General features: G+C 46.4%; 1 protein-coding gene across 4 annotated transcripts in view; it reads right to left on the bottom strand.

Annotated features, from left to right (window-relative positions):
- RAB11FIP4 (RAB11 family interacting protein 4) overlaps nucleotides 1–26,945 on the bottom strand; it is a 109,808-nt gene that overhangs the window by 38,135 nt on the left and 44,728 nt on the right. Inside the window, exon 1 of one of the 4 annotated variants that reach the window (XM_064728867.1) lies at nucleotides 4,431–4,860. The exons of 2 other annotated variants lie outside the window; for them this stretch is intronic. The gene's annotated coding sequence lies outside the window, so the exon portion shown is untranslated. Of the gene's footprint in view, nucleotides 1–4,430; nucleotides 4,861–26,945 lie in introns of those variants that run through there. One more of the 4 variants, XM_064728870.1, reaches the window with a different exon arrangement.

The following is a 26,945-nucleotide window of genomic DNA, read 5'->3' as shown; positions in this document are numbered from 1 at the left end:
GAGGCTCAGCTCAAAACTCTTGACTTACTCCAAATTCCCACTGGGTTTAAGTGCTTGACGTGATTAAGGAATGAGAAGTGAATCTCAAAAGAAATCAGAGGTGACACAACAAACCGTGGATACAAATTGAGCAGAAATGCACTGCAAAAGAGATGTTATCTACTAGTCCAGAAAGTTTTCTGAATAACCTACCTTATGAGATTTCTGGAGACAGGAGTGGTGCTCAGACCTGGTGCTCAGATCCTACCTGCCCCAAAAGCTGTCCTCCAATTTTACTTCCTTTACTTTTTATGTAGTTTTCTTGTCCAACTCCCATCTTTCATCACTCTCCACTCTTTTGCTAAGCCACATTTAGCAAGCAACGTCAAAAAATGTCACAGGAAAAAAGCCAGCCAAGGTGGTCCCTCCACAGCCATATGTGATCTTCACTTTGAAAAGTGTTACAAAACATCCTGAGTGAAATACTTAGGTTAAAAACTTGGGCACCCCATCTCACCTGGATGCACTGGCACCTTGCTTGGAGAAGGAGCTGGAAGCACCTCCTGCCCCTCTTTTCACCCAGCAGACAAGAGGATGAAAATTTCTGGACAGTCTCTTATGCCACACGTGACCAGGCAAAGCCAGTCTTGTTATTGCTTGCATGCAAACTTTGCTGTCACTGCTTGCTATAAAAAAGCTTTAGTTGGGCATGAATGAAAGGCAATGACTAAAACATTGTATGAAATTGATTTAATAAGGTTCAATGATTGAAACAGGAAAGATTTTCCTTGACAAATTGTTACAGGCCAGATTCAGCCTTCTGTGACCAGCTCTGCTGTCAGCCTAATTGAAATTTGTGCAGTAAAGGGGCAACAGCCTTTGCTCTCAATTAACTCAGAAGAAAAGCAGAAATCTTTTCAATCCTTCTGAAGTATCAGCCCTTCTTTCATCTGTTTGGGTTGGGTTCGTTTGGTTTTTTTTCTGTGTATTAATACAGCTATTAAGAATATTTGGGGATACCATAATTCACAACCATAATTTAGGACCATAAAAAAAAGCTTTAAAAGCTAGGATTAGAGAACAGGAGAAAAATGGTATTTTGTTTTGAGGAAGGAGGTAGCAATCTGCTACAAATACCACTTATAAGGGCTGCATCTAGTCCCAGCTCATTCTGTCACAGACTTCTGGCTGCAGATTGATTTGGATGTATCGAGTGTTTCCTAGATTTTGGTTACAGATATAAAAAATCCAATTCTGCCCCTCTGACCATCACATCCAGCACATCCTTTGGAATTACTCCTTCAAGCTTAACTGAACTTTGTTTTTGAGGTAAAAATGAGTAATGACTCATGGTAAATGAGTCCTTGAATCTGGATACAAGAAAATTTGGGGCCAGCCCCACCTTGGATCAGGTGTGTTTCACACACACGAGTTAAGGCCACACTCCCAGGGATGTTCGACAGGCTGCTGACCCCTGCTTGCCCTGAAAGCAGCAGTGTGGGTGTTGTTCCCTGATGGGGATCCTGACATCCTGAGCAAGCAGGAGGCATCATCTGGGCTCCAGGGAGGAGCAGCCACTGAAGCTGCAGGCAGCTTCATGTGAGAATCTCCTTCTCAGGAAAATATCCTTATTAATAAAACAGTAGGGAATGCGGAAAAGCAGACTGATCTCAGAGTAAAGTGTTTCTTGGGGAGTTCCCTGAGGAGTCAGTAGCAGCTTGTTATGGAACTAACAAGGCTTTTACTGCTGCAGCCATGTGAATGAGAAATATTTCAGTGTTAGGAACAGCTAACAGAGGCACAAAGCAGGAAAGCTGGGCAAGCAGAACCAGTGCCTTGAATAACAAAACTCACAGCTACTGGAAAACCTCCTGAAAGGTTCTGAGTATGAAACAATCCATGACCTAATTAGGTGGCACTGTTGCTGAAAAATAGAGGAAGGAACAGAAAGAAAGCAGGGGGAAGATTAAAGTGAGAGAGACAGAGAGTCCTTAATACTCAGGAGATGAGTCCAAGCTGGAGCTGACCAAGCCTGACGCTTTATTTAACACACACAAACACTCCATGAGGGAGGAGGGAGGCACAGATGAAAGAGACTTGCTCCTCGCTCATGGAAAGTCTCCTCATGGAGCACATTTTATACACTGAGATGAACGAGGGAAACAGACAGGAAACACCACAATGTGTTGGGATCTGGAATTAAGTAACATCCATGATGGTTTCTCCTATGAAAATACCACATTTTTCTCCAAGGGGAAAAAAGGGTTACGAATCCCTAAGCAGCATAGTAGGGAACAAGTATTACAGTGAACTGGGCCACAACATGATAAGGATGTGATCTATTCTGCATCTTTCCCACAATAATTCCCCATCAGCCATGGCAGAAGCAAAATTGCACCCCTGAGCCAGACAGAGCACAGTTCATGGGCACAGGTTACTTGGGTGACATGAAGGAGTTTTCTGCAGGAACAGGCTCAGCCAAAGCTGCACTAAACCCTTGAGGCCATCACATGAGGCTGCAGGGGAGTAATCAGAACTGTCCATATGGACACTGCTGTGGAGTGCTTGGCCTTTTCCAAGGCAAGAGGAAATCCCAAACCATCTAATCAACAGCAGACTACCCCCAAGGAGCTCCCCACACACCACCCCAACCACCAAGGGAGCACAGGACACACCTTTCACTCAGCAGGGCTGTCAGATTCTTTCTGAAGAAATGACAGGCCAGCTTGTTAATTAGGGTGCACAGTCCCAGTGCTGACTTCAGTGAGCATTGCTGATTTAAATGGCAAGGTTCTGGTTATCTCCCATGTGCTACTGGAAGTGTACAAGAGCAGGGCCAGCCAAATCCTTGTCACCTCTCAGCCCGAGAGGTCCTTGGCTCTGTCACAGCTGGCTTCCCACAGACCCTGCTGTGAGCAGTCTGGGCCAAGGAGAGCTGATGAGGTGCAGCAGCCTCATCTGGCTGCCAGTCAAGTATGACAGCCTGCACTTGAACTGCACACTCATTCCAGCAGGGAACCAAAGCTACAGGGATTTGGCCTGAGCATCAGATGTGTGAAGTCTTTGAACTAAGTTCCTTTAAACTCAGTCCCCCCCACAGAAAACATTTGTACAACTGCCTGATCAAAAAGCATCGATAAATCGAGTCGTGACTCCCCTTCCTCTCACTGCAGTGTTCACTGTTCCCAAAGGATCAGGCCTGAGTCCTTCACTCACTGCACTCTGTTCTGCTTCATCCCCACACCAGGGGCTGCTGCAAAGTGCTGCTGTTTGGGGTGGGGGGCACAGAGGGTCCCTGTCCCTGGCTGAAGGACAAGCAGACACACTCAGCTCCTGGCAGCAGCCTGAGTTAGCACCCAGCCCTGATGGGAGCCGTGCTCCTGAGGATCCAGCTTCAGGCAGCTGAGCTGTGAGGGAACTGCACAGGAGGAGCTGTGCCAGTGCCCTGGCCTTTCCCCAGAGCAACACAGGTACCACTGCAGGGAGCTGGGCCAGCCCAGCCCTGCGCTGTGCTGTGAGTGCCACAGCTCTACCCTACATGTACCTCATGGGAATGTGCAACTTCACAGGATGTGCCACTGTCTGTGCACAGCTGTGCCCAAAATGCTTCAACAGGAGCGCAGACATCCCTGCAGCCACTGCTGTTTGCATCACAGGCACAGGGAGGTTGCCATGAGCACCAGCAGCAGTCATGCCCACCCACGCCAGTGCAGCCCACGCAGGGACATCACATGCCAGGAGAAAGGCTCTGTGTGGGCTCACTCTGCTCAGGGAGAGCAGCTCCTTCCCTGAGGCCACACTGTGACAGAGGCTGCAGATGGATGCAGACACCCCAGTCCTAAACCAGCCATACAACCACAATCATATCCTCTCCTCTGATTTGGAATAAATCTCCAGGTTTTCCACAATCACTTTGTACTCAAAGCAAACACAAACATTTCAGAAAGCAGAAAAGCTTGGAGAGAACAAAATCTCAAGTACATTCCAGTTCTGCCTAAGAAAACAGACACCTTAGAAACCAGGGAACAGCTCAGCTCAGTTTTTCTCTTCAAGTCTCATCACAGTCCCTGCCTGCAGTGCCCAAGGACGGAACGGCTCCTGTTGCATCAGCCGTGCAGGGGGAGATGAGCAGAGCCCGGGGCTGTCCCTGCTCTGCTGTCGGTACCACTGCACACACAATGCCGCGGGCTCCCCCTGAAAACAACAGCCTGACAAAGGGGAAGGGTCAGGCTCTGCTTTCCCAGCCTCTAAGGTTTTCTAAGACTCGGCTCCTTCAGTCCCACAGCACTCAGTGAATGGCTGGTTAAAGCAGCCTCACACTAATTGAAAGGAGGCTGCTGTATATTTTAACTGTGCGTTTTAGCCTGATTTTTATCCCTGAACTACAGCACGCTTAACAAAGATAACTTCAGAGGGAAAAAAACCATTCCTTAATTTAAAATCGTACTTACTGAGAGTGACTGTGAAAGTCTCTACGGGAACTGCAGTGTGTCTGAAGCCTCTCTCGGCAGCAGCAAAGTTTCCCTCCTGCCTTGTGAAGGCAGAGCTGGGACACGCTCTGTGCCGGGCTGGCTGCGGGCTCTCTCTCCCGTGTATCGTTGCCAAGGCTCCCGGGGCAGACTCCAAAGCTCCCAGACCAAGGCACTCCCAATCAAATGCTCCTTTCAGCACGGCATCACACAGGGCTGGGAACTCAGCTTTAACTCAGGTAGAGATAAACTTCCATTAAGTGCTCTCATCAGTCTGAAATATTGTTTATTAGCGAAACATTTTCTATCCGGATTTGTAACCGATGTTAAAAACTATGTTAATTTTCTTTAAATAAATAAACTTTCTGCCTCACCCCCCTGCTTTGAGCTGCTCCTAGATCTCGGAAACAATGGCAGGATTGAAGTCTGCCCCCAGGTTTGATGCTAAAATCTGCGGTTGAATCAGCTATTTCTGAACAACTGTAAAAATCTGCTATGCCAAAATGTCATGATCTGCTGGTAAATGAGTCTTGATGGAAACATGGAATTCATAAAATCAACTGCTGCAACAACACACAATAAACTTTTGCATTATGGCAACAGGTCCTGGACACTCAGCTCTCGTGGTGCCAAGGTTTTTCTCAAAGATATCACAGTCCAAAATACAAGATGTGTGAAGTTTCAGAGAGCAAGAAATAGTCAGATAAGAGGAAGACAGAAGTCTCAAGTGCAGCAGAAGCCAAACTTGTCTATCTGAAAAAAATTTGACCCCTCTGCTACCTCTCAAATCAGTATTACAGGTGATTTGTAATACCCAGAGAGTTACAGGAGTATTCTGGGCTCTCATCCTTTTGAATTTGTTGTCCCTTCATAATGTGCTAATTGTGTTAATGGCTATTCTGTATCTTAGTGGTGGCTAAGATGGAAAAGCTTCACAGACTCATGGAAGCCTGTGCAAAACCAGAAGAGGTGAATAGACATTTAAAATCCCATTTCCAGTGTTACAGCTGATCCTAAATGCATTCCAGCTTCCTTGTTCAACATTAATATGTGTTTCTACAGGTGAGTCAACTACAATAAGAATGTTTACATTATGGAAGCCAGATCAAAGCATTTTAAAATTATCAGTATGACTGATCTGACATGTTTTTTTTCCTTTTTTCCCTATTGCTCACAAACAGGTCTGAAAATTACTTCTTGAGTTAGGGTAGGCAACATTTTTCAGTATCTTTCAAATTTTAATGGTATGGAAAACACACTTCTTGCCCTTTTCTATAATTTAATCATAAACTAGACCAACATCTATAATTCAGATTTCTGCAACAATGGAAATTTTTGAATGGTGAATTTTGCTGTTAGGGGTTGCTCAAAGTGGAAAGGATCAAATATTCCCAATATTTAAATTTTCAGGGAGGATATACTTTAATCCTCTGCTTTCCTCCTCCAGTTACCATTACAGGTGTGTAAATAACTTAAAATGAACTCCTTGTACAAGACCACGTGTAGTATGGCTGGAATAAATCGGTTAAATGTCCCCTCCCAGAAGGGCCTCAGTTCCTGACTTCAAATAATAGGGTTGAAAAGGAGAATGGGAAGCAAAAGGAGACAATGAGGTCAAGAAAGTACCACGGGAAGGTAACTCTGGTTCTGCATCTGAGTTTTTACACTTCGCTGTACTCCCAGACACATTCTGGAGGAAGAATGAACTGCTCTTCTGCCAGCTCCTGGCACTGCATTTACACTGAGCCCTGGAGTGCTCTGCCTCCAACCAGCTTCATCACTCAGCCCCAAAGAGATGAAGCGTGAGCAGTTCTGCCAAAAGGATGATCCTCTGTTAATGGAGCCACTCCTGGACACCCCGGGCAGCGAGGCACCTGGGACAGCTCCTGCTCTCTGCACACACATGCTGAGGGCACATCCCTCTCAGGCAGGCAAGGCTCTGTTTCTAGGTCACACCACTGCACAGCTGGGCCTGATGTCTGCAACATTTACAAATACAGAGCCAAGGGTTCAGGGCAGAGGGTGAAGACAGTTTTCCAGCAGTTAGGATGTCCTGGGATAAGAACTGAGAGGGGAGGGCTCCACACATCACAGCAAAGACTGGCAAACATTGCACTTAAATAAACCAAGCATGTTTAAAAATGTATCTCTCCCATTCACAATTTCCATGAATTTTTCAGAAGGCCTAAGAAGGTCTAATTCTGAAAAGGTAAATTAACTCCTTATCTGTTCACACTTAAAGCTTTTTAAAAAGCAGGCCTGAAGTCTGGAATAAATTCAGCAGGCAGCAATGTCTTGACCTTACATAGGAATATTTGCTTAATAAACCTATGGCTTTATCAGACTATTTCCTTCTGTTTCCTTTCTGGTGGGTAATGGAAGGTACACCCACCACTTCACTTTGACGTGTGTAACCCAGAAAAGCCTCAGCTCGCTGTAAAAACGCCAAGTGAGACGTTTCTTTGTTAGAAGATGCCTCGGGGCTCTTGTCGCATTCTTCTAAACACGTCAGGAAAAACGAAATGCATTGTTAACAGCTAGTAGAAAAGCACTACACATTAGTCATTCTTCTCCTGAATGGAAAAGAACAATTTCTCATGAAATATCGTTCCCATTATATTCCTAGATTGCTTTGCTGGGTAGCTGCCCTGTCTTTCACAAGCCTCAGGCTGAAAATAGGGATTCTGAAAGAGAAATTTTGATACTCCTGAAAAGAATTAAAGGAAAACGTGTAAGTTCTCACTAGAAGAATTTTGTAAAGACTAGTGCCAATCAGTTTCTTGAAGTGTTCTTAAGGATTAAACAAATAAAAATCAAGTTAAAATGAAAAACTGAAGCTTCTACTCTTGAAAGACATCAAAATGAGAAACTCTGATATTCACAAATAATTTTCTTTTTTCCCGAGCCAAAATGTTGTCAAAATCAGTGTTTTATGGACATTTCAACTCTGAGAGGAAACAGCTTTACCATTGAATTTGCCACATCCATCATCTCAGCCAGAAATGCCAATGCAAAACCAGAAGTTGCAAGACACACAGAGAAGAAACACACCCAGCTGGTGGAGCAGAGGTGCGGGTGTGTTAAAAATGGGTTAGAAACTGTTGTAAAATAGTTGATAGATCGTTAGGCATGAAGTGTTAGTTTGGTTATTATATTGTAAAAGGTACTCTCAGTAAAGTGAACCAAGCAAAACAAGCCAGCCTGGACAGAACTGTAATGGGCCAATCAAGAGCCTTAAACCTTCATAAAATGAAGGACCCAAAAAGAAACCGATTCAAAGGGACAAAAAACAGGATAAAAAGGGGCTTCTGACCCACTGAATTTGTGCTGCTCCATCTGGGACATAGCTACATCACTGCTGAGCAGCCCCAGTGCCGGCGCTGCAGCATCCTCAACAGGAGCACTCCTGCTCAGCCCGGGCCCCCTTGCTTTGGGCCTTTCTTTTTCTTATAAAAAATACTAAAATCACTTTAGTACCGGGGGTCTGCTCTGGTTTTTAACAGGTGCAGTGTCTGTGTGTCCAGGGCTCCTGCACTGCCCTGTGCCAGCTCAGTGCCCGCTCCTGGCACAGCAGCGTGCCCATGGCAGCTCTGTCCTGTCCCAGGGGCTCTGCTGGGGATCCCTTTGCAATCAGCTTTTCCTGCCCTGCTGCAGGGCCCAATGCTGCCGGCCCTAATGCTGCTGGCCCCACTGCTGCTGGCCCTAATGCTGCAGGCCCCAATGCTGCTGGCCCCAATGCTGCTGGCCCCAATGCTGCTGGCCCCAATGCTGCAGGCCCCAATGCTGCCGGCCCCAGTGCTGCTGGCCCCAATGCTGCAGGCCCTAATGCTGCTGGCCCCAATGCTGCTGGCCCCAATGCTGCAGGCCCCAATGCTGCTGGCCCCAATGCTGCTGGCCCCAATGCTGCTGGCCCCAATGCTGCTGGCCCCAATGCTGCTGGCCCCAATGCTGCAGGCCCCAATGCTGCAGGCCCCAATGCTGCTTTTGTGGCCCAGCATTGTCCTGCAGAAAGGCTTCAGCCGCTCCTCAATGCCCGTCAGAGCACACCAGGGCTGCTCTATGGCTCAGCTTTCCCCTGGTGCCACAGTGAACCACGGCTATTTATGGCTATTTATCCTCTGCCTTATTTCCAGTTCCGAGCAGGGCACACAGAGACACGGATAAATGGCAATTAAATCAGCCACAATGGGTTGTGTTAACTAGTGGCAACTAAGAAGCCACCTTGCTCCCTCTCTGCATCTAAGATATTCACCACACGACACCGAGGCCCCAGCGCACAAAGACTTTTCAATTTGGGATTAAAGGCATTGCATTGGAAATAGCTCTGGTAAAGCCCAGCAGATTAGAACTGGCAAAGAGCGACAAATGAATGGCTGAGGGAAGCCAGTGGGGATAAGCATTTGCACTGGAAGAAGAGGTGCAACCAAACCCATTATTTTTTAAAAAGTTTTACCATCTTCCCATGGTTCTGGCACCTGCAAACTGCCTGGAGGAGAGAGAAATTCTGTGGACTGGCTGTTGTAACAAAGCCTGATTCCACTTGCTGGAGTTCCAGTTCTTAAGGATCAAAATCTGGGAAAATAAAAATCCCAGTCCTTGGGAGACTCAACCAAAACCTGTCCCAGTAAGAATGAGACTGAGCCCCAGCACAAATGGAGAAGGCAGACCCAGGGCAGGGTGTGAGCTGTCTCCAAGAGCACATGTTGGAAGTTGCAGTTTTTCATAGGAAGCCTTTATTTTTCATAGGAAGACTTTATTTGTTTCCAGCTTGCATGATTGCTTCTGAAAGCATGGCTTCCTCCTTTCAGGATTTTCCTGCAGAAAATTTTGCGAGTTGCTCTCCAGATGATTCACATTTAGTCCTACAGACTATTTTTAGCTGCTTTTATTTCAGCACACGTTCTTGGAGAGCCCCTGCTATTTATGTGGTCGACATTTCCCTCCTCTTGGCTCCTCTGGGGAGAAGCTCCACCAGGCAGTTTTTGGGAGCACAGCCTGCACATCATTCCTCCTTTTGTGTGCTCCACACAGCAGAGCTGGAGCACTCCTGAGGTTGGCAGCAGCAGTTTTTATCACCATGAAGACACATAATGGAAAGCAAATAAGCCAAGGAAAATCAAACACACTCCAGCTCCTCAGAATGTTTGCAAGGCCATTCTCAGGCTGGTTTGGGCAAAGGTCTGATGATCTGGACATTGAAGGCGTAATCATGCAGCAAATACAGAGACAGTTGAGTACAACTGAGCAATAAAAACATGAGAAAATTGCTGCAATATGTCTGGGGTAAACCTGACACCAGGACATGAAGTCACCTCTTTGTTGGGGTCACAGAGCTTTGAAAAAATGGGAGATATTAAATTATCAGTGGGTCCACAGCCAACATAAGGTAGGTGTACATATGCTGTTCAAGCTGGACACTGATGTCTTAGGGATTAGTTTTATAGTGTTGACACAGATATTATGGGATATAGCTAGCAACAACCCAAATCACACACACCTAAATAATGTTTCCAGCCCAAGAGGCAGCTCTGCAATTGGGAAACTGCCTTGTATCAGCTTTCACTGATTTCTTTCACATATGGGAATAGTGCTGAAGTATGAAATCATTTTTGCACTGGTAAAGTCCCACGGATGAAGGTCTGTCTTGCTTTAATGAAACCCATAAAAAAGCTCTTTTATGACACACAAAAGATTAATATTGTAAAGTTTCTGCTGCTCTTCCAAGTGTGGTTAAAAGTTTTGAATGAGTCTAAATTTTTGCCTGGATAGAATTTGGATTCATGCATGCACACACAGAGTCAGGACACATCACAAACACTGGGAAACCCAACTAAACCAGAAGGGAATGACCTGGAGGCAAAGACAGAAAGCAATTTCAAGCCATACATGTTAATTGTAATTTTTATCTTTGCTGTCTTCCCTGGTTTACAAGTAAATCTCTACCATGGTGACATTCAGCACACTCTAATATACAACCCCATCTTTTAAGAGCATCCTGTATATTGATCCCCAAAGTATGGCTCAAGCTCATTATCTTATAATCTGCTAGGTTAGGAAGAGCTCCTGGGGAGCCAACATATGGATGTACTGTGAGCACATTATCAGCAGCTCAGCCCATTGCACTGAGCAGTGGAGCTGGGCACACTCTTTCCTTGTGGCCAATATGGTAACAATTAGGGCTGCTCTGTGGTTCAGTAGACTAAAAGATTTGACACAACAAATTTATCCCAAGAGTAATTCAAAGAAGATGGAGGAGTTACACCAGGAGTCATGGCCCACTGTGCTCCTCCTTGAAACCCCTGCTTGAAAATTTGAGTTATTTGCACAATGAATTCTGGGCTACTAAACAGTAATTAGACAGCTACATGGGAAAGAATTACCTGATTGTGAGATGATTAATTAGTATGCTGTCAGATATGATTATCCTGGATCTAGGGAATGCAGTGCATTTGTTCCTTGCTCCTTACAAGATGATGATGGCAACATGAAGCACTCCTGCCCTAAATCCCTGAATGAACAGCACAAGAGCACAGGCAGTAGCACTCAGCACCCAGGGTTTTCATGAAGGTAGGAATAATCAGGACAGACTGACACAGCTCTGTCCTGTCATGGTAGATCAAAATCAGACAAGGAAACAGCTTCACAAAGACACCTGCACCATACCTCAAATGCACTCAATGCACCACTCCTGACATCAAGTGCAGCCTTCCAGCAGGAGAGAAGCAATTTCTGACCACCTCTGTTTGGCAGTGTGGGCACCAAGCTTCAAGACCATCAGCTCCAAATTTTAGCACTGCAAATTTTTTTCAGCCTTGTAAATTTTACAAATGCCTGTAGGGACTGGAGGATGCTCACACTCATCTGTGGCTCCTGAGACACCAGGGAAAGGCTGATGTGATAGGGAGAAGCAAGATTTCCAAAAGTGGCTGCTTCTAGCACATCACAGCCTGACCTAATCAGCCGAACATGCCTTTTGTACAAGGGTGCAGCAAACTTATAATGCCACCCTTGTGCAGTGTTGTAAAGCAGATTTGACACCTACCAATCTCCCTGGACCAGCAGCTTCATAAACCAGTGCAGGTAAGCAAGACAGGCTTGTGCCTTCAGCACCATCCTGGGCTTTGATCCTTTCCCTGGCTGAGGCAAAGGAGCCCTGCTTTGCTCTGCCTTTCATTTGGGCAGGCTCTGCAGACAGAGGGACAAGGAAAGGCACTCTGGAAAATTATTAGCCCTTGAAATTTGGTATTAAATTCCACCTACATGCACAGAAGCACTGCTGTTATAGATGCTCAGATAGAAAAGCAGACAGGGCACCAGCTGAGCCCCAGGTACCTGTTCTCACTCGATGATGGACATGTCCTGTGACCTCAGTGCTATGCAGGCTCCTGGCTTATCTGGAAACCAATCTGACTCTGCCACCAACCGGGGCCTTATCCCTGAACAGCTCAATTTATCTTCAGACTTGGATGAATAACAATTTTCTAGCTCCCAGAGAAGCTGCAACAGGAATTTATTAGAGCCTGTGAAGCACTTTGATAGTATAATAATGGAATAAGTATTGTAAATAGTTTTTATGCTAATTCCTTCATCTACATAACTCTGGCCTCAGCCTACAGGAATTTAACTGATATATGGGATGTGGAATAAATCTCTCTGTAGTTACAAGCCTCTGTACCAAGCCTGCAGATCATTTCCACATCTCTCCACCCATGTAGGGCCACCCCACAGTTGTCTCTGCAGGATAAGGGAAAGCAGCTGCTCAGAGATGGTAATGAGTGATAGCCCCAGTGCACTGGGAATTGTGCTGCTTCCCTCAGCTTTGGCACCAGCCTTCAGGGGAAACAAGGATGGCAACCCCTTTAAAATCCCCCAATGACTAAGGCCATGCCCACCCAGCTCTCTGGGATGGAGGTGTGTGGGCAGCTTTTCCTGGCTGCTCCATTGTTCCTGTAAGTGAATGTCATTAGCACTTCTCACATTCCAACTCTCCTGCTGGGACAGCTCCTGGCAAATCCTTAATTCCAGATAAACCAAAGCACCAAGGTGCTTCAGAACCAGCCCCTTCAGAAGCATCAGGAATAAAGTCCCTGTGCACACTGGTGACACCAGGCCTCCCAGCCACCACCTCCCTCCCTGGGAGCCCTCAGCATCACACCAGGGTGCTGAGCACACTGTGCTGAACTTGGCCTCTGTGTCACCCCTCAGCTAGACAGCCCCAATTAACAACCTTGTGTGGGCCCAACCAGCTCTAGACAATATTTTCAAATGTGACCACTGTGAAAGGAAAAAAAAAATAGGTCAAGGGGATTATGCAGGGTGACTAATGATTGCTGCATGCTGGGCTGAGATGTGAAGTCTGGCTGTGTTTTCAAAGGTGCATAATAATATGTCCTTGTCTGACCTGTGGTGCTGTTGACACTTTTCCTGAGTTGATGCCTCGTCACAAATCCCCATTAGACTGGAAGCTTGAACACCCACCATGAATGATGGCAGTGGAAGGACTGCCAAAGTGGAAGGACTATCAAACTTTGCAGAACTCCCATTTAAGTTTCACTTAATTTCTTAAAAGCCAGGCAGCAGAGGCAATTATTTAACTGTCAAGCCCTTTTGGGGCTGTTTGCTGGGGGTTGTGGCTGCTGTTCCCAGACTTGGGACAGCTCATGTTAATTCCATGGCAGTTTTCTGGAGCTGGACAAGAGATGAGAGGAGAGGGCTTCTCTGCTCAGTACAGCTGAGAACTACAACAACAGTGTGAATGTGCCCTGCCAGCCAGCTTGCCATCCAGACAGTCAGAACCTACAGTTTTATCCTTATTTTACTGATAAGGAGGGCAGCATGCTATATGGAGGGCACGGTTCAGCTGCCCTTCCCAAAAATCACAGGAGGTTTGCAGTAATAAGAAAATGAATTCAGCTGTTTTCTCTCCTGGTCCTGTGTTTAGCACTAGAGTCACTACAAATACACCTTTCATTAACAGTGAAGGTAGAATTAATTTTTTTGGCTGACAAATGTTCATTAGCTAAGCATCTGTATCAACTTCTCTGCCCTGGTCACAGATATACTCCCCTTTCTAGCTACAGAAATTGGAAGAAAAAACAACTCAGCTATAGCTCAGCCAAACCTACAGGAACTCTGGGGCAACAAGTGCTGCAGCAGCCTGAGAGAATGACAGAACAGCCTTTTGTTTCTGTTATGGTCCCTTCACAGGCACCAAGACTATAAATACCAGCAGAGTGAAGTTTCCTTGACAAACACAGACATCCCAGGGAAAACATAACCCCTGCTCAGCCCCACTGTGAGCAGGAGCTGGGACACATTTGGTGTCAGACAGCAAAGGCCTCACATGGCAGCCTGGCAAGAGCAGGGTGTGATGATGCCAGACTGGGTGTGCTGGGCTGAGCCTGGAGCAGGAACAGCAGGTGCAGATCTGCTGTAGGAGGCAAGACACCTTCAATTCATACAACATTTATTTCAGGATGCCTCAGGGAAAACTCCCAGCTTCAGCAGAAAGGTACAGCTGCCCAACAAAGCTCACGAGTGTGGGCAAGGCTGTGGCAATATTAACACTATCCAGACCTTTCAGACTGATTGCACCTTTGGGTGATATTTGCATTTATACAAGGTATGAGGAAGGGCAGCACCTAGGTACATCCCCCAGCTGCCTTTAGATTAGATCAGTTTTAATTCCCAGGTGATTCTACACTGACCAAAGGACAGAAATTCCTTGCTATAGCAAGAGCAGAGCTCTGTGACTGAACAGGTATGGCCCAGGTAAGGCTTTTCAATGGGTCCAACTGAGGCATTGCTAAGTCCAGGCCTGAGCTCCTCACCCCTGAGGTACAGCACAGAATGCAGCAGAGGATCCACTTCTGCCCCATTATTAGGTCTCTGCAATCACAGGCTGAGAAGAATAATTTTGTACAAATTCCCTGATTTAAATCAACCCCAAAGTGACTTTTAAAAAAGTCTGCTAGAGCTCACTGTCTGATTGTTCCATAAATCAATTTCTTTCCCAAGTGTAAAATCTCCGCTTGCTCATTCCGTGTCTTTCATCCTAATTAAACAGTGATGTGAAGTAATCAGCAGTATTGTCAATGCCTGGTGCTGCACAGATACTTTGAATGTACAATATTAGAGGGAAGTGAAGCTAATGAAGAAGATTCCCACCCAGCACCATGACCTACAGTGCAGACTGGAATCATCCACTGAAAACCAAGACACCCCATGGCTGTGGGCTGAGTCCAGCCAAGGGCCTGCAGTGCCCCATGTGCTGTAAAGAACAGGTCATGGAAGGGGCCCTCCCTGTGCTAAGTATGACCTTTCTTTACCATTTCAGCAGGGAGCAAAATACCTCTAGTTACCTTTCACATTCTACTTCCATAATCTGCTCAAATTAAAACACTGAACTACTCTTAAACACTGATCCCTGCCCTTGACACTCACCTCTCCCTTCTAATTAACCATGTTCAGAATGGAAGTGTTGGGATGCCATGAGAATAGAGGCAGTGAGCTGTCAGCACAGGGGAAACTCTGAGAGCCCCTGAGTCACCCAAGAAGCAGTTACAGATGTGAAGTGCCTGGGGAAGCAGGAAGGTGTGTGCTTCACGTGGTTCTATTACCCAGGGGCTCTCATGGAAGTGTCAGAGGTGCCAGGGCAGCCCCAGCCCCCAGGGCAGCCCCAAACCCAGGACAGCCCCAAACCCAGGGCAGCCCCAAACCCAGGGCAGCCCCAGCCCCCAGGGCAGCCCCGAACCCAGGACAGCCCCAGCCCCCAGGGCAGCCCCAAACCCCAGAGTAGCCCCAAACCCCAGGGCAGCCCCAAACCCAGGGCAGCCCCAAACCCCAGGGCAGCCCCAAACCCCAGGGCAGCCCCAGACCCCAGGACAGCCCCAGACCCCAGGGCAGCCCCAAACCCAGGGCAGCCCCAAACCCAGGGCAGCCCCAAACCCCAGGGCAGCCCCAACCTCCAGGACAGCCCTAAACCCAGGCAGCCCCAAACCCCAGGCAGCCCCAACCTCCAGGACAGCCCTAAACCCAGGGCAGCCCCAAACCCAGGACAGCCCCAAACCCCAGGGCAGCCCCAAACCCCAGGGCAAGCCCCCAGGGCAGCCCCAAACCCAGGCAGCCCCAAACCCCAGGGCAGCCCCAGCCCCAGGGCAGCCCCAGCCCCCAGGGCAGCCCCAGACACCCCAGGGCAGCCCCATAACCAGCAGAAGGCAAGCCGAGCCCCGAAGAGGCAGGAGCCCCAGCACCAGGGCAAGCCCCACCCCAGGCAGCAGAGAGGCCTCAAGCAGACAGCCCAGGGCTCCAGGAAGCCCAGGGCAGGCAGCCCCAAACCCAGGGCAGCCCAGCCCCAGCACCCAACCCCAGGGCAGCCCCAAACCCAGGGCAGCCCCAAACCCCAGGGCAGCCCCAAACCCAGGGCAGCCCCAAACCCCAGGGCAGCCCCAAACTCCAGGGCAGCCCCAGACCCAGGACAGCCCCAAACCCAGGGCAGCCCCAGCCTCCTAGAAGCAGGACATGGTGCCTCCCCAGGCAGACCTGCCATACCAGCCCCAGGGAGCCACGCTAACAGAGGTGAGAGGGGATGTCCTTACCCAGTCTGAACTCCTGGGAGCTTCTCCAGGAGAGTCCTTCCTCTCTTGGGTATCAGTTCCCCCACAGGAAAGAAGACCTTGCATAGGAAGGTGAGTCCATGCACAATGCAAGTATCTAAGTCACACTAAATATGACCACTTCACTCAGTAAATATGAAATACTCCTACTAGAGCTGCTTTCTTCCCTTTCCAATGTCTTCCTTCTAAAATGAAGTGATTCTGTCCTCCCAGGAGAGAGGCAAAGGAACACAAGACAGGCACTATAAAAATACAATCAAGAGAGTCTGTCTCTTCCTGTGAAGGTTTTTGATCTAGTAAGACTGCACACAAGCTGGAGGAAAAGCATGTCCCTCCACAGTACAGCAAGTAATGCCCTGGCTCTAAGTCAGGAAGCATCTGAGGATTTTGTTTATGGGGGAAAATAAATGACCTTCAATAGCTGCAGAGAAAGTGCTTCAGGACACTCCCCAGCCCCAGGACCTTGTCTCACAAAGCACATGGGACTGTGTTACTCAGTACATTTCACTGCTAAAACTGTTCTTTGTAAACCAGCAGGGTATCAGTCACTCTTGGCAGGGCACCTTCTGCAGTATCTGAGCACAAACTCCTTCCCTTTGATATGAGAACCACACCATGACACAGGATGTCTCCTGATGGCAGTGTTTTGTCAGGGTGCAGTAATCTGAGAAGGCTTCCTCAGAGTTCCTTTACAGGCAAGGAATTGTACTAGAGAACAGCTGAACTCTGAATTTACTGCACAAAACTCCCTTTTATAATTCCCCATAATATCTCACCATTGCTTGGCAGTGAGACAAACAGAAACATTTAAGTGCAGTTTCAAAACACAGTGGAAGGAGAAAGCTGATGGTTTACTCTGCCACTTGACTAACAGCTTCCCAGGTGACAAACCTGTGGCAGCTCCCACAGCAGATAACCCTGCAAAGTGTGATTCATTGTGGGATGGTTGTTGATCCTCGTGCTGAACAGTTCAGAGGAAAACAAATATCTGTGAAAGGCAATATTTATCTATTAGCCTCATAAAATACTCTGCAGTGCTGATTTCCATAAAAACCAGATCTCAGAGGTGCAGTGAAATACTGACTTCATTCATTATTCAGGTCTCCTCACTTTTTCACAATAATAACTAGTCTGTGAAATATTCTGAGGAGTGACAAGCCATTTTAAATTCTGAAACTCTGAAAACCCAAAGAGATCCCTGCCAAAGGTGAAGCTGTAAGAGTTGGAAGGAGGGATATATATGGGTAAAGCTCCTACTGTAGCAGTCTCCAAAGCTTACAAGGTGGGAAAAAAACTCCCAACCAGCTCAGAAGGATCACAAACTTGTTTCTCTTATGTTCTTAAATTGATTTTTAGCATCTAAGAATCTGACAAACAGTTCTTCATGGCTCTTCCATACTCCTCTCCATTCTGGACAGGTTCCCACCTTGCATGCACTAGACCTTCCCATGATTGTGCCTTGGGGCACTGTAACCATATGTCCGTCTTCTGATGAAAGACACATGCCCCTGTTACCCACAGAATGTTCCCCAATGGCATCAGCCTTCAAGGACACAATGATTAAGAACTCACTGAAGCAACAAACACCAATAATTTTTTCAACGTGCATATGGCAGTAATAAATGCAGAACAGTTACAGATATAGGAAACTTCTTGTGGAGAACACACAAAAATACCCAAGGTTCTGTCTGTTATTGTGTCACCAAAACAAGACAAACATCCTCTCTGTCAGCTGAAGAAGGTGGCAGCACAGTCAAGTCAGTTGAGAAGTTCCCCCCATTTTAAATGAGGTCAGGCTTTGTTAGAATGCTATGAATAAATTTCTACCATGGGAAAGACAGTTTACCTAAGTATTGCATTATTCTATACAAATGGTAGCCAAAACTCTGTGATGGATTTATACCATATTTATGTATTTGCAGTACCTATCAAAGGGTGCAGAGCCTGCAAACTTTCTCTCCTCCAGTCATTATCCTGCTTGGCTCTGGTGGCATTGCACAAACACACACTGAGAAAGCCTCTTACCCAAACAGCATGTGGAGTGACAGAGACTGATGCCCAGAGGTAACAAAGGAGCAGGATTCACACCAGGGCTGTCTCCTCACCGACTCTCAGGCTCCACAGCTCAGGACAAATCAAAACCTCTTGCAAAGTCAAACATTTTGTTATCACAGGCTTATTTACACAGGCTGGCACAAGCTCCAAGGAATCATCCCTTTTGATATGCCTTTTCTGCTTTGTGCATTCCCTTTCCAAACCCTTCCTAGCCCTAGTGGTTCAGACTGAGCCACCAGATTCACACTGTCAGCCCAAAATGCTCATCAGCATTTGCGTCAGCTCTGTGTCAACACTGCCTTGGTTAGATTATTGTTATTATTCCAACTTACACGTCCCAGCAGCTTATCATAACTGAGTTCCAAAACAAGCCTGGGATCAGGGTACACATGCACCCCAGCAGGCTGCTCTGCCTCATGGTCTGCTCCCAGCTGATGCTGGAGTCAGCTGGGCATTCACACCAACAGCCTGGGTAAAAAGGTGAGCCAAAGAGCAAGTTTGGCAAATTAAATCCTAATTAACACAGCCTCTCAGGGGCCTAATTAATCCTGCCTAAGATCCTAGATTTCTGTAAACTCAGAAAATGTAACAATTGACAGTTCCTTTCCTATTTCTCATCTGTAGCTGTTGGAGCAAGGACAGTTTCTCTCCACTTTAACCAGTGCTGAAACTAGTTTAGGTTCTGCAAGGAAAGAAATGATCTCCCTGTTCCATGGAGCTTAGGATGAACCTCAGCAGCCTCTTGCTGGCACATAATTGCTCAACAGAAGCTGCATTTCTGTGCATCCCCATCCTAGCAGGGCCTCTGTGTCCCTGACTGAAAGAAGGTCAAATAGCCCATATCTCTTCTTAATTTTTAATCGCAATTTCATGCTGTTATTTCAGCTGCTGGAGGCAGTGTAGCACAAATCCCTCAGGAGTAATTCCTAGATACTCTCTTGCAGGCTGGCCTACTTTTTCTTCCTGTTCAGTTACAAATTGCTTCTCTGAGCCCAGATGTGTGACAGTGCTGGCAAAGCCTGCCTCCACCCAGACAAAGGCATTCTACACTGCAGCATGTAAAAAAAAAGGAAAAATTTAATAAAAAATCACCTTTTGATTCTTCTCCAGTTTCTAAAAACAGACAGGATAAATCAAGATCTCATTTTAGCTCTATCAGCCCAGCTGAGTACTGGTTTAATTTTAAGCAGTTCTGCTGCCTCTGATGCAGGGCATTGCCATGGTGGCACTTGTGTGACACTTTGCTGTGGCAGAGTCCCACAGCAGGGCCCGGTCACAGCCAGGCCAGGAGAGCCGAGGGACACCTGAGAGAGCAGGACACAGACCACGAGCTCTTGTGGGGAATTTGGATGTGGCAAGAGCTGGGACAGACGTGAGAGACAAAGGACGTGGGAAAGGTGTCCTGGAGCTTTCCTAACAGGGAAAGGAATTGGGCAATTCATGAACTGTCTGGGTCACTTTGGTGGCAATTCTTGAGGCTACTGGAATAATGAACCCTGAAACACTGTCTCAGCAAGGAACAGCTGTGTGACAGAAAGGTCTCCTGTAACATTTCACCTATGGAAGAATGTTTTTATTTTAGTGGGAAAGTTTTTAGCAGTATGTGCAGCTATTGTTTTGAAAAATGAAAGAAGCCACCTTCAAAAAACAACACTGCTCTCAGGTTTGTCAGAGAAGTTCAAAGGCAGAAAAGAAGCAGTCAGATCCTTTTTGTTTGCTTGTGCAATGAGGGATTTTGCTGGTTTTATCAGCTAGAACATCCCTCTGTGGTTGACTTTCTCTTTACAGTTTCATAGTAACCTGGAATCTTGGTTTCATTAACCAGCTTGGTTTTATCAACCAGCTTTTACACATTTACATAGAAATTTCTTGTTCTGAAAAAAACCAACAATCAAACCCACAAACAAATAAAAAAATAGACCAACCAATTTAAATCAATGTTATTTACTAAAAAAACCCCCCTATACTTCAATTTCACAGCCTTATCACCGTAAATATTCCAAGAAGAAAGACAACTGTGCATTGTCTCACAATCTTCCATAAATGAAGCAGAGATTTCCCCAAGCAGCAAGGAGAAATGATACAAAGTAGAATAAGAAATTTAAAAAAAAAACCAAACAAGTAAGAAAGAACCAGTGTCAATTTATGGAGTGGAGCACAAAGGTTTCCTTGTCAAGCAAGTGTCAAGAAAGTCAGTGAATGCTGTATGCCCTGCCCTCATAGAGCTACTTTTATTACAGATATTTTGTATTTGTGTATCAGTCAGGAGTTGCTCACCACGCTCTGACCGAGCAGTTGCATTTCTTTCACAGGAACACAAAGCAAGGCAAGTGCTGCCATAATATTTCTTTGCTTTTGTTGCTAAGAAATGCTGTACTCAGGACACACCACAAATTGAAGTGGATACATTTTCAGTACATCAAACAAAAGGCAAAAGGCACTAAACCACAAAGCCATACTCACCTGAAGGACTAAATCAATAGGGATGAGACCTCCTCAATAAAAGACACCAACTTTTAGCTTTCAGTCATTTCACAGCTTCTACCTAAAGACTATGACACAGCCTAAATTGGTTTATCCAAGGATGGGAGGAATATTTTGCCATGGCAACTGACAAATTCAGAAAAAACACCCCCAAAACTGTGCTCTGTCAGAAAATCAGCAGATTAAAAGGTTGAAGATAATGACTCAGAAAGAAAATTCAGGTTGAGACAGAAAATGTCTATTAAGTGGTTCTGCCAAAGAGAGGGGTGACAGGCTTCAAAATGGTAAAGCTGTGAATGCTACACAAAACCCTACCTGGGCCACAGAAAATAAATAATAAAAAAAAAAAAGGAAAAAAAAGATCTATAGATAACAATAAGTGTACAAAATGACTTTGCTCTGGATGCCTGGAAGGATGCTCAGTTGGAGCCGAGTCACAGCTGTGACGTCTGCACCAGGCAGTCACACTTCCCCCTGTCTCAAACCACCCAGCCAAATTTAGCCCTAAGAAACAGCAAATTTTAACTCAGACACAACCCTGTGGGGAAGCAAACAATCTTTGGCCCCTCACTGATTTATGCTTCTATTACAGTGGCTCACCTGCAAGAGCAGGTGCTTAAAATTTAAACCAGCTAAGGGGCAGAATTTGTACAAAAGCACTGTCAGAAATTCAGCCCAGATGTTGGAATCTCACAGGGCCCTCCCTGAATCACCACTTTGCACTGAGACTCCCCATTCTGAGCGCTGTGCCTTCTCTGCAGGTCACCCCCAGCCCTGCTGGCCTCACACATGGGGCTGCATTTGGGGTGTTGTGCCAAGAACTGCACGGGAAAAGATTTCTCCAGCCTACAGGCTCTAAGATCCCAGAGTATTTTGTTGACCCAGTCCAGGATGAGAAAGTCAAAAACTCAGATTTCTCCCTAAAGAAAACCCAAAACACATTTTGAGAAAGAGAAGAATTATTTTTGACCAGACCAGAGCGTGTTATTTCTTTTGAGTTATTTTATACCACAACGGAGCAAAAATGAGTCAGGGGCGAAGTAATTTCCCCTTTAAAAATGTCAGTGTGTGATGTTCCACCAAATCAAAAATTCAAGCTAGTTTTAAAAAAAGAAAATAATCTTCAATCTCTTTTATGGCTGTGTTTGGAGGAGTTGGCATTTATTTTGTTGAAAGGTGCCTGCCTTGCCCCAAGTGCAGAACTGCTCATTCTCAGTACAGCAGCTCTTCAGGGCAACACTTCAGAATCAGCTTGAGCAGCCACAGAGGCAGGTTATTTTTATGCAGGTGTTTTGACCAAGGACAGTTATTTTTGCATGTATGCACAAACCTAAAAAATAAAATTCAGAATATCACCAGGTGAAAGCAGGCAATTTCCATGTAAATGAATTCCAAATGGTGGCACACCATGCTCTTCATTGCTCTGGGTAATTGCTCACTGGGGTTTCTCAGCAGTTGTAGTTAATGTTGCTTTTTGATGCTCGGAAAAAAATAGGAAAAATGAATTGCTGAGAGTACTGCCTGTAGAGGTTACAATAAACTTCTCACTGGTGCAGACAGTGCACAGTGTTTGTGTCAAATCCTGCCTAGGAACAGGCACTTCTTTCTCTCTGTAAGTGCATGGCTGTACTTTAGCAAGCTTTTCTCCCACCTCACCCCTCCAGCAAGGATTCAGACAACGACCTTGGGAACAACCCCAGAGGTTGATCCAACACCTGCCAGGGGCTAGGAAGTGTTTCTACCAATTTCAGCAGGGGCTGGGATCAGTCCTGAGGCCATCTCTGGAGATGCTGAACGTATTTATTTCTCAGGGGATGCAGCAGGAGCTGAGGGGAAGGAGAACCTGGCAGATTTAGGGCCCTGGATCCAACAGAGACTCTGGATGTGCCAGGTCCCACGGGGCAGCAGGACACAGGAGCCCCCCAGCAGCTTGGCAAGGGGAGCAATTGCAGACATGCACAGTGTGATACAGGGGGGCAGAAACAGCCCAGGTGCCGAGCACAGGGAGGGGAATCCTCACACACAGACACTGAGCATCTGCAGGGCTCAAAACACGATGAGAGCCAACAGGGACTGAGAGCAGAGAGCGTGTGGGTGCTGCAGAAAACTGGAGGATGATAAGAAACAGGGGAAAAAGCTTCAGTTTGATGTGTTTAATACTGCTTGTCCTTACCACACTGACTGGCTTCTCCTCTTGGCCATTGGTTGAAAAGGCATTTCCACCTTAACCCTTGTGTGCTTTTTTGTTAAGATAGGAGTGTCTCCATTATTGCTGCCACAGAAGGTGCAAGGAAAGATGGATTTCACATTAAGATTGGAAACACCTATGTTTAATGTCAGGAAAAACACTATCAAGAAAAATCTTCTAACAAATGAGGTCAGTTATTCTCTCCAATGGTGGAGTCATTGCTTCTAAACACAGAATATACGAGATTAAAATTCAAAATATTCTGGTTTCAGGCTCTCCTGCTACCTCCTTCCACAGCCTAGTGAAAAACCCATTTGTATCACAATGTCTTCATAGTGCAGAAGGTTTCCTCTGCTCTGACACAGGTGTCTGGAGATATTCTCAAGCAGCTAGTAGGGAAAAAACTTTTTTCACAAGCTGGTGAGGGACTCCTAATTGCTACTGAAAATATTTTCAAAGCAGCAGATCAGCCAGCAGTCCCAGCTCCATCCCAGAGGCAAACACAATTTATTTGTCATGTTTCAACAATTTTTCTGCTGTTCATACAGTGTAATTAATCACTTGGCAGGCAGGGGAACACACAGAGGACTGAAAAGACAGCTCATTCTTTGATATGCAGTGATCATCCTGTACTTTGGGAAGAGACAAACTCACTCTTATTTACAGATGGGAACGGAAAAAAAAGATACGTGGCAATTCAATACAGCACCAGTTAATAAGAAACAGCTTTGATTGAAACAAGAACCCTGCCATCATTGTTCCTTTCAACATGCTCTTCCACTGGGTTTGCACATGTGGCTTCTGGCCATCGATTCCAGATGAAAAGGCAACAACTGACATGGGAAAACAGCCTGTCCCTTCACAAGGAACACTCACAAGTGCCCTCCTAGCTGATGTGAGAGGCTCCAAGATCTGTCACTCAATCCCCCTCTTCTGTCACCTGTTGAAGTGGTCTCAATTCAGGCTCCCTTCAAATCTGAACAGCCAAAATCCACCAGGTGAAGAGCTGCCAAAGGAGCTCCTGTTCTGATTCCCATTTCCCCAAACTTGGGTGCTCAGACAGAAGAGCACCTAGAGCCACACCAGTGCTTCCCAGGGCCTGCAGTGCAAACCTTGGCCAGGCAGCTGCAGATGCAGCCAGCCCAGCTCCCTGTGAGTCCTGTGGCCAGTGCTCCAGCTGGCTGCGTGCCCGGGAAGGCTCCGAGCCAGCCAGTTGGAAATTCGAGACACAGGCACTCTGCTTTGTTTGAGCTGCCTCAATCTGGGCCTGCCTTTTCACACACAAGCTTCAGCTGTGGACCCTGTGTTGGTTACCATCTCCAAAAGGCTATCCAAGGGCTCTGAAGTGCTACTAGATGCCTGCCACAAAGCAAACTGGACTAGGGAGACTTTTGTCTCCCTTCAAACTGAAGCCAAAACAAGAGTTGAGGCCATAGCAGCAAACACTGGGAAAGGAATTTGGGATTGACAAATTGGCTTCTGGCAAATTCTGAGTATTTCTATTACCTCTCTAAAGGCTGTGAGAGACAGAAATTATACTAATGAACAGCACTTGACTGAAGCAGTGCCTCAAATGGAGCACAATTCAGACTTTAACCAAATCAACAGACTCAACTCACAGACAGACAGAAAAGGTTTATTTCTATGTCCCAAAGCTGAAGGGCTCTAGAACTGCCATCTCCTAACTGCAATCCCATCCTCCTAGGCTTCTTTGGACCAGCTGCTTCAGGTCCAAAGAGAAAACAGTCTGCAGCCTGAATCAATGCAGATGGAAGTCAGTGGGACATCCTGTAGTAACCCATAAAAGTTACACTCTTTATGTTCTGCATCACACCTTAACAGCCTTGAGCTCAAAGGCAGAGCTCTCCATTTGCCTGTGATATCACTCACACAGCCTCTCAATACAGGCCATTGAGAACCTTCCATGGAATGGCCCTTACATTTTGAATTGCATACACAATAGGGTTTTTTTCCCTGCCGTTATTTTTTTTTTGACAAAGTTTTCAGACATTAAAAGCTTGTTGGCTTTTGCTCTTTGTTTACACTGAAAAAAAACAAAAAGTAAAATCAGACCATTTAAAAAATGTCGAATGAAATGCCCCGAGCTCCTGGTATCAAGAGGTTTTATGTATCCTTTAAATTAATTGCACTCAGTTGATTTTAATTAAGGGCTGGAGGCTTGGCAGTTTCTTCTTCCCCATTTGACTCAACATATGCAAACTGCTGGACCAGTTCAGCACTTCACAGTGGCCCCTGCCACTTCATCTCACCTCTTGGAATTACCTTTACCTCTTCAGTTTGCTGCCTTTGGGCTTCAGAAAGCTACAATGCAGGGAGGGGGCTCTGGGGAGGGGAAGCAAAAGTGAAAGCAGAGGACAGGGGAAACTTCCTCTCAAGTCATCAATGCAGAGACAGCATAACAATGAACCAGCTCATCACCTGCCTTTGTGTAAGCACAGCCCCTTGGGTGGAATAAAAAAGATGCATTTCCTTTTAAAGTATCTATTTGTACCATCAGAGCAGTTGTGTCCTTCTGCTGCCTGGGAATTTGAGTGCACCTGAGAATTAGAGAGACATGCATAGGGCATACTGGGCTGAAAATCAGATTAGACAGGCAACTACCATTTGTGCCGATGGGAGCTGCCCACAAACTTGATTACAGCACCAGGAATTCACACTCATTAAGGTCTGGGAGATGCAAGGACAGTGTATGTGTTTGTCATATGTTCTTCTTTGGGAACGGAGAACAAACGCCATGAACGGTGACAACCTCAAATCCACCTGACCCTCAGTTCTCCTCTGCTTCATCAGCCGGAAAATTCCAAGTTCCGGCCACAGCAGAGGATCCTCGGGGCGGGAGCAGAGGCTGCTCACGCCCTTTCCCAGTCCTTAGCTGACATCTAGCGAACACTTTCCAAACTGCACCTGGAGATGGGAGGTGGAACCAGCCCCTCCGGAGAGCAGCGGGGCAGAAGAGCTGTGGGATAAGTGTGGGATGTACAGCAGTGCACACCATTCCCTGTTCTGCCCCACCACGACAGCTCACCTGGCCTGGCAGGTGTGGAAGGAGCTGGTTCTGCCCCCAGGCTGCACAAATCCCACACTGGCTCTATTAAAGTGGACAAACACCGCTGCAGGACCCCACTGCAGCAGTGCCATCCCCTGCAGGGACCATCCAGGGGGCTGGTGGACATCAGGAGTGACCAGCAGGGCTTCCAGCACAGCAGGGTCAGACCAGCTCTTCCTGAACAGGGAGGGTCACCCTCTGCCCCCTCCCTCTCCAGAAGCACAAATCCAGCACTCAAATGGGAAACTCAGCAGCTGTTACCAGGATTAGCAACTGCAATTCCAACCCTCAGGTTCTCCTGGAGGATGAATGGCAGAAGAGCTGCAGTTTGCAGAGTTCTGCAGTTTGTCTTCAAGAGCTCTCCCCAGCACATCTTGGCATGACAGCAGATGTGAAATCTCTAAGAAATACAGACCCAACTGTCACCTGCATTGTAAGAGTGTCAGAACCAGCCTGACACATCTGCATAGCAACAGGGGAACATTGACTGTGCAGAGCCTGTTTGCATTTTACAGCCTCTACCAGCTACTGCAAACCAAGGAGTTTGGTTTATGGCATCTATTAAGGTAACCAAGCAACAGCATGGTGGGTATCTGTGTCATCAGGTACAAAAACCAGGGGCTCAGAAACAAGCAGAGTGGTGATGGGCACTGAGGTGCAGGAAATGTCTCTGTATTTTTTGGACAGTGAAACCAACTGCAGCTCACTAGCACACTTATCACATCCTTCCTCAACACATGAGAATTGTCCTCACACTTCACTACCTGTGAAGGTAAAATGCTTTTCCTGTTGATTTCTGTATCATTTACAGTCTCTAGAACCACTAACACGTAATCCTTCTATGAATGCACGATGCCAACTGCATCTTTAATCTTTACATGGGTGGAGGTGATTAAAACAAAAGTGAAGAAGGGACAAAGAGATGCTAAAAGAAGAACTTAGCAGTGCTCTACTTCTTAGACTGCACAGACACTGACAAATTCAGGATACAAATGAGGACCTTTAATGGTTTAAAAATATGCTACACCCACCAGCCAAAATACTAGCAAAGATTTCCAATGGTGTATTGTTTCTGCTGTCCAACAGCT

Source organism: Zonotrichia leucophrys, chromosome 18 (genome assembly GCF_028769735.1).
Source record: "Zonotrichia leucophrys gambelii isolate GWCS_2022_RI chromosome 18, RI_Zleu_2.0, whole genome shotgun sequence".
In the NCBI taxonomy this organism is placed as follows: Eukaryota; Metazoa; Chordata; class Aves; order Passeriformes; family Passerellidae; genus Zonotrichia; species Zonotrichia leucophrys.
Note: the sequence above shows the minus strand (reverse complement) of the source record. Positions and strands in the feature narration are given on the sequence as shown.